This window comes from Heterocephalus glaber, unplaced genomic scaffold (assembly GCF_053883595.1).
Source record: "Heterocephalus glaber isolate CG9 unplaced genomic scaffold, H.glaber_assembly_v1.0 deba00000901, whole genome shotgun sequence".
Taxonomy (NCBI): domain Eukaryota; kingdom Metazoa; phylum Chordata; class Mammalia; order Rodentia; family Bathyergidae; genus Heterocephalus; species Heterocephalus glaber.
Genome location: NW_028258171.1, coordinates 7781183 through 7795918, shown reverse-complemented (window position 1 = coordinate 7795918; position 14736 = coordinate 7781183). Strand labels below are relative to the sequence as shown.

General features: G+C 39.6%; 1 pseudogene; it reads right to left on the bottom strand.

Moving 5' to 3' along the window:
- Positions 1–10304: 10304 nt before the first annotated feature.
- LOC101715964 (AP-1 complex subunit sigma-2 pseudogene) lies at positions 10305–10995 on the bottom strand (annotated as a pseudogene).
- Between the last annotated feature and the right edge of the window lie 3741 nt (positions 10996–14736).

Below are 14736 nucleotides of genomic sequence, written 5' to 3'. Positions count from 1 at the left end.
GTTCCTCTGGACTTACCCCTTGTGTACATGGGCTAGTGTTAAAACAAACAAGAGATTTCTGTGTACTTGTACAATTAGTCCCCCGGTTGTTATATCACTCAGAAAAAGACATCCCCAGCCGCCTGGCTGAAACCCAGGTCAGAGTTAAGCGAGAACCTGTAACGGCCATTACTTTGACCGTTCTCTTAGGATTAGGACTAGCTGGGACAGGAACGGGAGTTTCATCGCTACTAATACACAATAAATATTATAATGACTTAAGGACAGCCATAGATATAGATATTGAAAGGCTAGAAAGCTCCATCTCCCACCTCCAAGAGTCTTTAACTTCACTAGCAGAGGTAGTCCTCCAAAACCGAAGGGGGCTGGACTTAATTTTCCTTCAACAAGGAGGACTCTGTGTTGCACTAGGTGAAGAATGCTGTTTCTATATAGATCATTCAGGAGTAGTCAAAGAATCCATGGCTAAAGTTAGAGAAGGCATCGCCAAACGTAAACAAGAAAGAGAACAATCTCAAACCTGGTTCGAATCTTGGTTTAATTCTTCCCCTTGGCTCACTACCCTAATTTCTACCCTGTTAGGCCCCTTGCTTATCGTGTTGCTACTATTAACCTTTGGACCTTGCATACTTAATAGACTAGTTTCGTTCATTAAAAAGCGAATTAACGCTGTTCAGTTAATGGTACTCAGGTCCCAATACCAGCCAATACCTATTGATTTGACAGAATTAACCCCCAGAGGCCCATGATTGGCCCTCTACAGCACCCTGAGAAGGGGGGAATGTGGAGCCAGAGTGACTCCATTTTGGAGCTGTCTCCTTTGTTCTCTCAGAGTGACTCCATTTTGGAGCTGTCTCCTTTGTTCTCTCAAACTTGTGCCTATCCACTCAAAATTCCTAAGTTTATTACCCAGCCATCTGTGTACTCAGGAAGGACATTCCGGACACACTACCTATAAGGTAAACAGTTAATGGCTAACTGCCCACAAAAGATAGATGTGACCATTAGTCAGTGGACCTGCTAACCATCAGCTTATGACAGTCGGCCCCTAACCTTTGCCCCCTACTCCCTTGCAAAAATCTATACGTAACCCCCTTAACCCCCCCGAGCCTAACCAATCAAAACCCTACACTTCATATGTATTTAGCATTAACCAATCACCTGGCTACTAACAACCAAAGCTTGATGTATATTCAATAAAAACCCTGCTAGTCTCGAGGCTCGGGGCTCTCAATCTCGATCCGCTGCGTCGGTGACAATTGAGAGTCCCTGCTTAAGCTTGAATAAACGACCCTTGTGTGCTTACATCGGAAACGGTCTCCTGGTGGTCTCTGGGACTTCACAATCTGGGCACAACAACACAAAGATAATTTGGAAGAGGAGAACCAGGGAACTTTTGCCTCTTCTGGACAAAAAGCCCCGATCTGACTGTGCTCCTCACTCTCATTAGACTTGCACCAAGAAGAAGCAAGCAAGCCTGTGATCCAGGATTTAGGGAAAGTGTATCAGGTTCTCATAATTTACAGACTGCACCCAAATATGTGTTTTCTTTAATCAGACTTCAGCTATAGCTGATTCTCTCCTCAAAACTGGCTGAGGCTAGCGTGCTAGCCCACAGCCTGAGGTGGGGGTGGTCTGCTATCTCCTCCCCCATGTCTCAAGGAGAGTTCAACCCAGGCCTAGGTCTTTACACTTGTTTTCCCACACTAATACAATGAAAAATGTCTTAAAACCTGAAGCAAGAGCTTTTTAAAATTAGCGAAGACCTATGATAAGTTAAGGTAGGAAGAAAAAAACTTCAGGAAATTCAAACTCAGATTAAAAGGGCAAGCAATCTCCTTTGAGATGTAAATCCCCCCCACCCCACCCTGGGGCAGGGTGTTGAGACAGTGTCTCCTTATTTAGTCCAGGTTGGTGTTGAATTTACTGCATAGCCCAGGCTAGACTCAAACTGCCAGCAGTACTTCTGTCTCAGCCTCTGGAGTGCTCGATTGCAGGCAGTAGGAAAAATTTATTGAGAGAAAGATAGCTTCTGTCTAAGAGAGACAGAAGGGGGACCAGAAAGTGGGTTGCCCACCCACCCCACTTCTCAAAGGTGTTGTATGGGACAAAGCCACAAGGTGAGGGTTCAAGGTGGGACAAAACTATAGTCACAATGGGCCAGGGATTTAGCTCAGTGGTGCCACTGCCCACCTTAAAATCACAAGATCCTGAGTTCAATCCCCAGTACAAAAAAAAAAATTATAGTCACAACATTTAAATCATACAATTTTAAATTAAGACAGTTTTGAAACAAAGGCCAGAATTTATGGAACAAAAATCAGGATCTATGAAACAAATGGCCAGTGTTGTGCCCAGATTGTGAAGTCCCAAAGACCACCAGGAGGCCGTTTCCGATGTAAGCACACGGGGGTCATTTATTCAAGCTTAAGCAGGGACTCTCAATTGTCACCGACACAGCGGATCGAGATTGAGAGCCCTGAGTCCCAAACTAGCAGGGTTTTTATTGAGAATACAACAAGCTTTGGTTATTAGTAGCCAGGTGATTGGTTAATACTTAATATATATGAAGTGTAGGGTTTTGGTTGGCTAGGCTTTGGGGGTCGAAGGGGATTACGTATTGGTTTTTGTAAGGGAGAAAGGGGCAAAGATTAACGGCCAATTGTCACATACTGATCGTTAGCAGACCCACTGACTAATGGCCGCATCTATCGTGTGTGGATAGTTAGCTCATTAACTGCTTATCTTATAGATAGTGTGCCTGGAACGCTCTTTCCCCGGGTACACAGGTGGTTGGGTAATAAACTCAGGAATTTCAAGTGGTGAATTCCTAGTTTAAGCACAAATTTGAGAGAACAAAGGAGACGGCTCCAAAATGGAGTCATTTTGGTCCCACACCAGAGCTTATGAAACAAAGGTCATGATCTATGAAGCAAAAAGATCAAAGTTAGAACCTATGAAAGAAAACTTACCTCCTTACAGTAATCTCAGTGGAAGACCTCCAAAATGATATAGGGGGAAGAGATGCAACTCCCAAACCTGCTAGGTATCCAAAACACAAGTTTGTGTTCTCTAAAATCAAAGAATGAATTCTAGGAACAACAGAAGTTAAGAGTAGGAAAAATTTATTGAGATAAAGATACCTTCTGTCTAAGAGAGACAGAAGGGGGACCAGAAAGTGGGTTGCCCCTTAATTCTTTTTTCCCATTCCCCTCCCTTCCTTTCAGCCCCTCTTCCTCTCCTTATTTACAAAAGTTTTGTTTTCACTGTTTCCTTATATTCTTTTCCCTTCCTTCCTTTCCCAACCCTCCCTAGTTCCCTTTCCCACCTGAACATTTTCTTCCTCTTTCACAATATCTCTTATACATTTTGGTCCTTATTTACCCTTTCAGTTTCTCATACCAGAGAAACCGTGTAAAGTGGTGCTGAAAAAATTGGCTTTCCACATGCCAAAGACTAAAACTAGACCTATATCTCTCATCATGCACGAATCTAAAATCAAAATGGATCAAAGATCTAAATATTAAAACAGAAACACTAAATTTTCTGAAGATATAATAGGTAGACCTCCCTTTGTTCAAATGTAAATGCCTCACCACTCTGATTATCCACCCTTTCATAACACTAAAACAGGGAAGTTGTGTGAACCACTCCCTTCTCTCCATTCAATGGTAAACTAAATACCACCCTAATGATTATCCAGGCTTAAGCATAGGAAGTCAAGCAGATTGCTGACATCAGAGAGAGCAACAGTAGGAGGCACTTTGGCTCAGTGGTGTCTGACCTTATAAATACCAGAAGCCTGAATTATCAAGGTCTTTTTTCCCTTCAACAAGTCCCTATATCCCTTCACCCTTTTTTCTCTTCACCCTTCTCCCTGTTCCTACTAGTGTCCAATGATCTTCAATAAATGTAGTTACTTACTACATATTCTGAGGTGTATGCTTGGCAATTCTTTTCTTGTTGTACACAAGAACTTGGACTATTTTTGGCCCACTCAACTGTATCAAAACCACCAACAGAGTGAAGAGACAACCCACAGAGTGGGAAAAATGTTTTTGCCAGCTGTTCCTCAGACAAAGGACTACTATCTAGAATATATAAAGAATTCAAAATAATCAACTTCCCCAAATTCAAAGACCCAATCCAAAAATGGGCATCTGAAATGAATAGACACTTCTCCGATGAAGAAGTAGAAACAGCAAATAAATACATGAAAAAATGTTAAATGTTGTGCCCAGATTGCGAGGTCCCCAAAGACCACCAAGGAGCCGATTCCGATGCAAACACATGAGAGTCGTTTATTCAAGCTCAAGCAAGGACTCTCATCTGACACCGACGCAGAGGGTCAGGATAAGAGCACCGACTCTAAAACACCAGGGGTTTTTATAGAGGTTACAGCAAGGCGCGGGGTTTCAAATCACATGCAAATCACAGGATTGGCTAGCATTTAGCAAGTTTTGAAAGTTTACACCTAATTGGTTGGGCCTTGCACGCTGAACTGCAAATGGCTGCTCAAGTCATCGAAAAGAACATCTGAGATACTGGGGTATTGGGGTAACTACTGATTAGCTGTCGCAGGCCATGAGAAGAGCATCTGGGACATTGAGGCAGCTACCGATTAGCTGTTGCTAGGCTAGTTGCTAGGGGACTGCTGAACATTATCACAGGCAGGTGGCCAAAGTACATCTTGTGGTTTTTCTTGGAACTAGAATTTATGTCCAGGCCACCTTACTCTAAGATGGGGCCAAATTTTAAAATGGAGTTACTCAGGTCTCACATTAAACATCACTGCCCATTTGAGAGATGCAAATTAAAGCAACACTGAGATTTCATCTCACTCCAGAAAGAATGGCTATCATCCAGAAATCAACCAATAAATACTGGTGAGGATGTTAGGAAAAAGGAACCCTTTTTTACTATTGGTGAGAGTGTAGACTGGTTCAACCACTGTGGAAATTCTTCAGAAAATGAAACTAAAGTTTCCAAGCAGCTATTCCCCTGCTTGGTATCTTTTCAAAAGAATTAACAACATCATACTACAATAATATATGTGCACTCACCTTTATATCAGCACAGTTTGTAATAGCTAAATCTTGGAAACAGCCAAAATTCTCATCAATGGATAATGGATAAAGAAGGTGTAGTTTGTTTATACAATAGAGTACTACTCAGCCATAAAGAAGGATAAGTTTGAGACATTTTTAGGTAAATGGATGCACCTTGAGATCAAACTCTTAAGTGAAATAAATTGGACTCACATATTTAAACATTCCAAGCTTTGAGATGTAAATTTCTCACCTCTTTACCACCAGGAAACCTCACTTCAGATATGCAAATTTAGGAGTAAGTATTGCTGAGGAGTGTAAAAAGGAAAAATCATCCCAATAGTGTTATTTTTTAAAAGCTAGTAAATGATAAATCTAAGTCTTCATTTATTTGTTTATATGTACATGTATATGTTTATGTGCATGTGTGTATTACATATTGCCTATGTATATACTTGTGTTTGTATATTGTTTAAATGGTACTAATATAGATAGTAAAACTGGGGCCATGGGAACACACCCCTCCACTCACCTGAACCTAGGCAATGCCCCAGTGCTAACCCCCTAAGCTTTGTCCTAAAGCTTACTACCCAGAGCCAGAGATAAGAAAAACAAAGACCCCTGAGCACTCATGCTTGCCAGATTCTCCAGTATGACCTATAGTAACTTTTCTTCATTTGGAACTCATTGAAGTTTCAGGCTGTGGGGGCCCAAGGGCTGAAGGGAGGTTAGGTCAGGCAAAGTTCCACCCCCCACCCCCCAAAACGAACATGCATGGAGCAGATATCACAAAAAAGCAGGAACCACCTTTAATTTCTAGCGTCAGGACAGCATCAGAGCATGAGAGTTGGAGCTGCAGCTGTTTGTTGAGCTCAAGAGCTGCGTTTCTTTATCAGCTTTCCTGAGGCACACTTAGACAAAACAGCCCCACATCTTTGCAGAGCTCTGTGGTCATGCATGGTAGTCTATGCTGGTTTATTATTATTATAACAAAGTCTGTCATGCGCCTGCACTAAATGACACTTGTATCCTCAAGTGCCTTCTGACATCATCAGATGCCCAGGCTTTGACACATTTCACAGTGGCCTCCTACACTTGCATCTGGACTGCATCTCATATACATAATTATAACAGAATGAATTATAAGAAAGGTAATGTGCAATAGGTCCAGCTGTCATGTCTCAGTGTCCTTGGTGTTCTCAGGCTTAAAGGTGGATGAGATCATGTAAAGCTAGTCAATCATGTAAAGCTAGTCAAGGCTAATCAAGCATGGTTAGGAGTCTGGCCAACTCCTAGACACTCCCTAAATGATCAATATTACCATATGGAGAGCTGAGAAGAGATTTGACCCAAGATTTACCATAAGAAAAGATACAACTCAAAGGTCAAGCTTTGTTCTGTTTTTAGCCAGGGATTTAGCTCAGTGGGTCTGGTCTCTATTTTTAGTTACTTAGCAAGTTACTTTAGGTTCAAGTGAAGAGTCATGACTTATAGCAAAAATGACTTTTATGTCTCTCATTATTCTGGAAGCAAACACAAATGATATTTTAATGGGTCACAGGTAAGGGTCCAAGATTCTGCTGGTTCCCCAACCCTATGGTTGTCTCTGACTATATCATGACTGCATCAGTTTCAGGATTGGTTTGTTCTAGTATGCTCTCAGGACTGCTTTCTTGAGCAAGAGTTGTTTACAATGACTGGCAGCTGGGGCCAGGGATTTAACTCAGTGGTTCCACCACCTGCCTCACAAGTGCAAGGTCCCGAGTTTGATCCCTGGTACCAAAAAAAAAAACAATGACTGGCAGCTTACACTTGGTCATCCTGAGACAGGACATAGGACCTGGCAGAGACTGGCTGGGAAGAGTGGCATAGGATCCAAGCACTGTCTCTCAGGACCAGTATGTAGAAGTTCCTATGAGTTTCCTTGAGATCTGGACAGCATAAAAGGGCACAGATGCAAAGAAGATGGCTTTCCTCACAATATCCCACTTGTGTCTTCCAGGGTATATTTTTATCTTATTCTTTCCCAACCTTGTTCTGCAGAGCCAGTTTCTTCCTCATCCTTCACTTTTACTTTCTCAAATAAATTTTGTCACCATCTTTTGCTCATTTCATACAATCCTTTGTTCAAGTTGAGAAGAACCTGGAATCCAACTCCAAAAGGAGATGAGAGCACCACAAAACCCAGTAACATGTATTTGGTGAGCCATTTCTGGTACTCAGCAGAATTTGAGTTGGATAACAAACATCCTCTGTCACTTATTACAATAGTGAAGTGGAAATAATTGAAAAGCTTTTGCATGTGTACCTAAGAAATTCTCAAGATGTTACTCTTGGTCTTTGTCACCATGGGTGATAGGACCTTGGACTACAGTAAGGAAAAAGCAGCACAGTTTAATGAGGTAACAATACACTCAGAATGACCAGGCTCATGCTAATGAAAGGAAAGTGGCATAAGTGCTGAGGGAATTGGGTTTAAGGACTTAAAATGTGCCAGGTGTAGGGCAACTCCCAGTGAGTCTTCCGGAGCATGATTGACACCATGATTGACAGGGTGCTGAGTCATGCCAGCTGTGTCCTGCACATGTCCTTTCCCATAATTCACTGTTATAATTGAATGTATGAGATGCAGTCCATATGCATGAACCCTCAATGAGCTCTTGGTGAAGAAAGTTACTGTAGATCATGCAGCAGAATTTGGTGTGCATGCTTCCTGGTTTGGGATTTTGGAATTTTCCAGAACAGGCTCAGGGCTCTTTGTTATTCTTTTCTCTGCCTCTGGGTCACAAGCCTTAGGACAAAAGTTGAGGGATTGGCCCTGGGATGATGCCCAGGTTCAGGTGAGTGAAGCAGAATGGTTCAGCAGTGCATGGAGGAGAGCAGCCCCATAACTCCAATTGTACTGTCTATATTATCCTGACATTGGTAAATGATGTGCTTTCTCCAAAATGGTAATTTACATTGATTTACAAGAAAAGGGGACTCGAAGTATATGCTTGATATACCTTTCTGACCAAACTAACCCTGTTTCACAGAAATATTGGCTTTCATTAATTAACTTGGTCACTGTTTCTTTTTTTTTTTTTTTTGAAGTACATGCAAGAAAAGGTATTTCAGAATCTACTAATTTAAAGCAAGCAGCTGTATACAGATAACAAAAGAAGCAACATTTTGTTACAACTTAGCACACAGCATCCAAAGCAAACAGGCATGAGACAATGCATATTTATGCAGCATTAAAACCAGATGAACAACATAGTGCAGGGCAGGGGGAGGGATGGAGGGGGAGAAAAGGAAATGAAAGACCCATGTTTCCCAGTGCTTTGAATGTAGTGTCTTACAAACAAGAATGGTAAGAATGGAAATAACTGATTTGTATACCTGCCTAACACACAACACATTTTTGTAGGTCTTCCAGTGGCAAACCAGTTTGGGTAATTTCTGAAGCTACTGTTTAATGACAACTTACTTAACTCAGGCCTTAAATTCTGTAGATAGAAACAATGAATTATTTGGTAGTTTTTCTTTTACAATAAAATATGATATAAGTTTTATTAAAAGCATACACAATAGTGATCGATGTTAAAGGTTTTAGTATTCAGAAATATAAAACTATAGTTAACAAAACATTAAATAACATCAACATATATAGACTATAAGATAATCACACTAAGTATAGTTGTTTTCTTCAACAGTTGAACAACAAGCCACTCTCAGTATTATGGCATTATTTTGATGGAGCACTTCAGCCATATTTTCTTTGGTAACATTAACGATTGCTGTGTTTTTCTCTTATAAGATTAATCACAGATATGTGTGTATGTGTCTGAGATAAAAGTACATAGGACATATTTTGTCAAGAAGAAATTAAACCAGTTGTGGACAGGAATAAGCTATATCAAGATCACATATAGATTGAAAACAGGAAAGAAAATTACGAATGAAAAAATACAATTGTCAAGATACTAGTTCTGAAATGTTGTATGATTATTTTACATGACAACCAGTCACCATGATGAGGACATTTTCTTTCATAAGCATATCAGCTCTTTTATTTCCTCTGGGAAATTCTGCAGACTTGATGAGTAGTCATTTAGTACACAGGGACATTAAAATATTCGTGACGTGGCTACAAGAGAAATGCATATATTCTTACACAGAGTACACAAACTGGTACGGACACAATCAGATTTCTAGAATGTTTAGTTCATGGTAAAGCTGCCTAAAACTTAAGTTTTTGGTTGCTTTTGTTCTTTGGTTTGTGGCTAAACATGTAACTTCTTAATGCCTAGGAGTTCAGATTTATTTGTATAACTTTATATAATGATAAACAAGGTGATCACCTACACCCAAAAATATCCTATTTATATTTACTAGTAATACTCTGAAAAGATTTTCAGTTTAAGTCACCTAGTCAGTGCTGAGTTAACTGAAAAAACAGAATAAATCCTTTCACCAGTATCTTAAGTTCATCAGGATTTTATCACATGAAGCAGGGGATCCTAGAGGAAAATCTTCCAAGAGAAAAATGGAAGTAGTCATGCATATGGCATTTTAAATAACAATAAAGGCTTTTAACTGTTCACTTAGCTACAAAACAGTAAGTCCAATGAATATGACTTTGAAAATAAAGATATTAATTTTTTTAAAATCCTCAAATTAGACTTTTAGAGAACTCTCCAAACAAAACTGTTTAAATGCGTATACCTACAAATTTATCTCACAAGATGTTTCTCACATCAACAAGGCAAAAAAGGTAACCTGAAGTGGGATTTAAAGTGACCCTGTCTGCCCCTGCCCCAATTTCCTGAAATAACATGGAAAATTCTGTCTGTTCCATTTTATATTTATTCAAGCTTGAACTCTGAGATATTTGGCTACGAAAGCATGTAAACAGTCCCTCCAAAAATAACATTCCTACATTTATGCAACGATTAAATACAGTAATATCTGAGGATAAAATCCAGTCACAAACATTTTAAGGAGATAGCTGCCCATTTTTCTCCACTCAAAAGATAGTAGTGAAATTAAACAGCAAGCAATTAAAATAAATATTAATAACAAACAACCCCCAATTCAATTCCTTACAGAAGCTTTTGTTTTCATAGGGAAATTCTACTTTACCGATGGTATTAGCAAATCACAGTATTTAATAAATATCTTTTTGTTTGTGAACCTCTAAACCTATTTCAATATTCTCTGTAGAAAATAAATTACAAGCCCCAGTGACTGATCACGATTAGAGCAAAATTCCCTATGAAAGCCTCAGTTTAATGAAATAATTGGGACTATCCCTTGGGATTTAATGTAATTTAGGCTTTCTAAGTAATGCTAAAATATAACAAGCTTGACAAAATTATAACTGTCAACTGAATTCATATATCCTACTATATTTTGATGCATGTCAGCACTCCAGCATGTATTCTAGTACGGGTTTTTTCTTAGACCACCCATTGAAACTCTTGCTGTGACACATATTCTGTTCTCCTGCAGGAGATCGGCCTGTTCAATTGCTTTAAGGACATTTTTCTTGGATGTTTCCTGAACTTCCCCTCCCAAAAGAAATTCATCCAAAATAAAATAGGCCTTCTCAAAACTAAAGATGATATCAAGTTCACACACACTGCCAAAATACTTGTCACGTAATTCCACGTAACGATGAATTATTTCCAGGGTAATTAGTTTATTGTCCTGATCCTCAATAGCACAGCAGAAATACAGACTAGCATATCTTTTGTAAACAATCTTCAGATCTGGCCACTCAAGGAAGCTGCACATTTTAGGTTTCCTTGCTAAAACGGTTTGAACAAGTTCTCTTGTGATCTTTTTCTTCTCTTTGTCTGACAGTGGGACATACCATTTCTGCAGTCGAAGCTTTCCCTGACGACTAAAAAGCAATATAAACTGCATGGCGGCCACGGGCCGCGGACGCGGCGAGGATCGGCCGGCGGCGGCCGAGGGGGAGCCCCTGCCGCCGAGCTGAGGAGGGGAAGCCGTGTTGCTGTGAGTAGTCACTGTGTTTCTTAATTCAAAGCACTGTGCGCACTGGACTTGTTTTACATCTGCTTAAAAGCTTTGTATCTATTTTTTGTCAAAGTTGTAATGTTTTACAATGATGACTACAAAATAGAATCAGATTTGACACTGGACTTTAGATAAGTTTAGCCTAAGTGCCATGCTATATAAATATCTCATATTATTCATATTTGGCAACAGTGGTTTTATGACACTGATTCCAATCATTTCTCACTTTCCCTCCAAAGTGGCTAATATTCTGGCTGATCATCACTAGGGAAAGCTACTTTGACATTAAAGGACAAGACCACAGATGGTTAATTGGCAATGTCTTTAGAAGAGAATATAATGCATTTGTAGATGGGAGGTGAAGTTATAAACATAAAAGACATACATACCTATATGTCAACCCTACCAAAACTAAGTACAGCTACAAAGGTTATAAAGGAGGATAGCCTGAACTACATAGCAAGACCCTGCCTCAAAAAAATTAATTAAATTCCATTTTGCCATGCCAGTTACAATCCCCCCTTACTTTTGCCCAGCCCTCAATCTTGAGGGCCATGAGATGCCATATTATTTGACTGGTTACGTAGTGTTGGATTGGCATGAAGATTCTGTCAAAGTAGCTGAAGTATGAGCAAAAGGAAGACTAATGCTTGAGCCTGAAAAAGGATCAGTAAAGATTGTGAGGTCAAATACAAAAGATAGACAAAGTCAGGAGATATCTAACAACACCTGATGAAAGGACTTTTTGTTGCTAGTAGACAGTCATGCCTAAGAACCCTGACTCTTTTCCGCTTCCCCCATCTATACCAATACATCTTCTTGTTGAGGATGTCTGAGAAATTTATTTCCTCAAAAGGTAAAAATCTCTTAAAAACTAGAATAAGCAGACCAGTTAAGACAACCATGGCTGACAGAACAACGAGATTTAGATTTCTATGACTATCTACAAACTCCAAAACCCTTCTTACAAGATTATTTCCAAAATGATTAAAATCTGTAATAAATTAAAATAAGAGGGCCAGGGACTTAGCTCAGCGGTTCCGGTGCCTGCCTTCTAAGCACAATGTCCTGAGTTTGGTCCCTGGTACCAAAAAAATAAATAAAATAAAATAAGAAAACCCTTAAAAGTTCTAAACAGGCTTTCCCAAATACTCCCTCTAGTTAAGCTTGCATAGGAAATATTTGTTGTCCCATTCATTAAGTCAGTAACCTAATTTAATAAAACAAGTATGTGAGAAAGACAGCAATGACTTTCTGATATTTTAGTTGACTAATTTAAAACTCTTTATATGAGAGAAATTTATATCTATAAAGAAAATTTCCATTTGTAAGAGATTCTCCTTTCCTGAGGATTAACTCTTACAATAGGGAAAAGGCATTAACTTAAATCTACATATAACAAGCCTCACCTTTGACCATTTTTCTCAAAAGAACCATTCTGTGTCCATCTTTGCTTCAGCAAATAGTAGTGAAAGGGAACCAATTATTAACCCAATTTCTTTCCCTCTCTCTCTCTCTCTCTCTCTCCCTCCTATCCTTTGCTAAATTGCTCTTTACCTCAGTTTATTTTTAATTCCTGAACCAAAGTCTGAAAGATAAATATCCTGTGAAGGATATGGGAGCTACCCCATTCTCCACATCACCATCTGTCTTAGTTACTTTTCTCATTGCTGAGACAAAATACTCGACACTCAAAGTTAAAGAAGGAAAGGTTTATTTTGGCACAGAGTTTGTAGAGGTTTCAGTCCATAGTTGGCAGGCTCCAAGGCAGGGCAGCATGGCAGAGGTCATCACAGAGGAGAAACAGTCCATGGTAGGAAGAAGACAGCAAGCACCAAGCAGCAAACAAACTCAGTAGCCCTCTTTCTGTCTCTTATATTTTATCCAGACTACCCACCCTTAACTGAATAGCACTCACACCTGGGGTGGGGCACCATTAATCCTATCCAGAATTATGCCAAACCAATAGTGGACTAATTTAGGGATCACTCACCCTGATCCCACCATCACACACTCCAGATCCAGCCACCATTGAAAAGCCTCATGTATGACTGCACAAGGCTTTGGGGGACATCTAGATACAAGCCATAAAACCATCACCCCCACTCTCTAGCAGCACTGTGACCCAGTCTAGGATAATGATCAGATTACAACCTAACCAATCACTAGCTATGCAGATCCCTCAACTCTTGCCTTTGTTCTTTCCTCCATGTAACTGCACAGCTACTACCAACACCCAAAGACAGCCTTTAGATCTGTTTCCTAATGGGGACGTGTCAAAAAATAAAATTGTTTTTCTTTCCTTCTACTATTGGCTTTTCCATTTGCTTTCTGTGGCAAGTGGCTAGACTTGGTTTAGATCTCTAAACAGATTCCTGAGTCAAATTCCCTCTGTCCTGATTGGTAAAAGTGTTTACATCTAAATTGTGTTTCTTTAAAATGTACATTTTCTATCTTCTTTCATCGAAAAGTCATATTTTTAAAAATTCAAATTTAGAGTTGCTACTTAAGATCGATTAGAGGTTAATAAAAATGAAATTTAAAGATTGATAGTTTAAAGGGAAAACTACTTAAATGCAAATAAAACACCTAAAGTGCTATAAGAACTTTGCTTCTGATGTATCTTGATGTATATGTGTTACATGTGTCTGTTATAGATATAGTACATGTGTTTGTATATTTGTATATTTGGTGTGATGGGGAAAATATCTCCCAACCTCTTAGGTGGCAAATGTGGCAAGTTTGTGGTCTCACAACATTGAGGAATGAAGTCACAAAGCAAAGGAGGTTAAGAGAGTTTTATTGGAAATAAGAAGAATGAAAATAGTTCCTCGATTTATAGGAAGGGGTCACATGTGGACCACCACCTAGGCTCTTTGTTAGTGGTATTTTGTACAGAAAAATTACAACATGGGTACAATGTGGGTCAAACTACAATCAATTTATGGGATTACAAGTATAGTCGCTTAGCTCATACTGTTCCAATAGGGAAGCAAGTCACTAGAAAGTGTGCACAGAAAGAACAAGGCATTCCTGGAAAGAGAGGGGAGTACTGGTCAGTCCAGATGTTCTGGTCACCCACCCATGGGTCTGACGTCTATCTAGGCTCACTGGACCATGGGGTGCTAATTGCAGTATAATCTCAAATTGCTGTTTATCTCTAGGGTGTAACTCTAGGAGTCTTGGAGGTGTGGCTAGTGCATCTCCATTTTGAGGCCTGGCTCTCTTCAGCTTTGCCTCCAACCACAATCTTGGACTCTTCATCTTCTATGCCCAATTCCTCAAGGGCCCAATTCCTCTCTATCTGAATATTAACTTCTATCTAACTTATCTGTCTCTAATATTGGTACCAAACTGACTCAAGATGAAAATGATATGGGAAAAAGAGAGATCAAATGAAAATAACTTCAACACTTAGAGCAAATCTATATCCTGCCATCATAAGAATTACTCTTATTTCTTTTTCTTTTTTTTAAACAAGGTCTCACTATGTAGCTCAGGATGACTTCGAAATTACTAAGTAGCCCAGCCTGGCTTTGAACTCACAGCAATTGTCTTACCTCAGCATCCAGAGTGCTGAGATTACAGACATCCATTTCCACACCTGGCTGTCTTGTTTCTTTCCTGATACTATGCTTCTCAAATTTCTGAGGAACTCAGTATC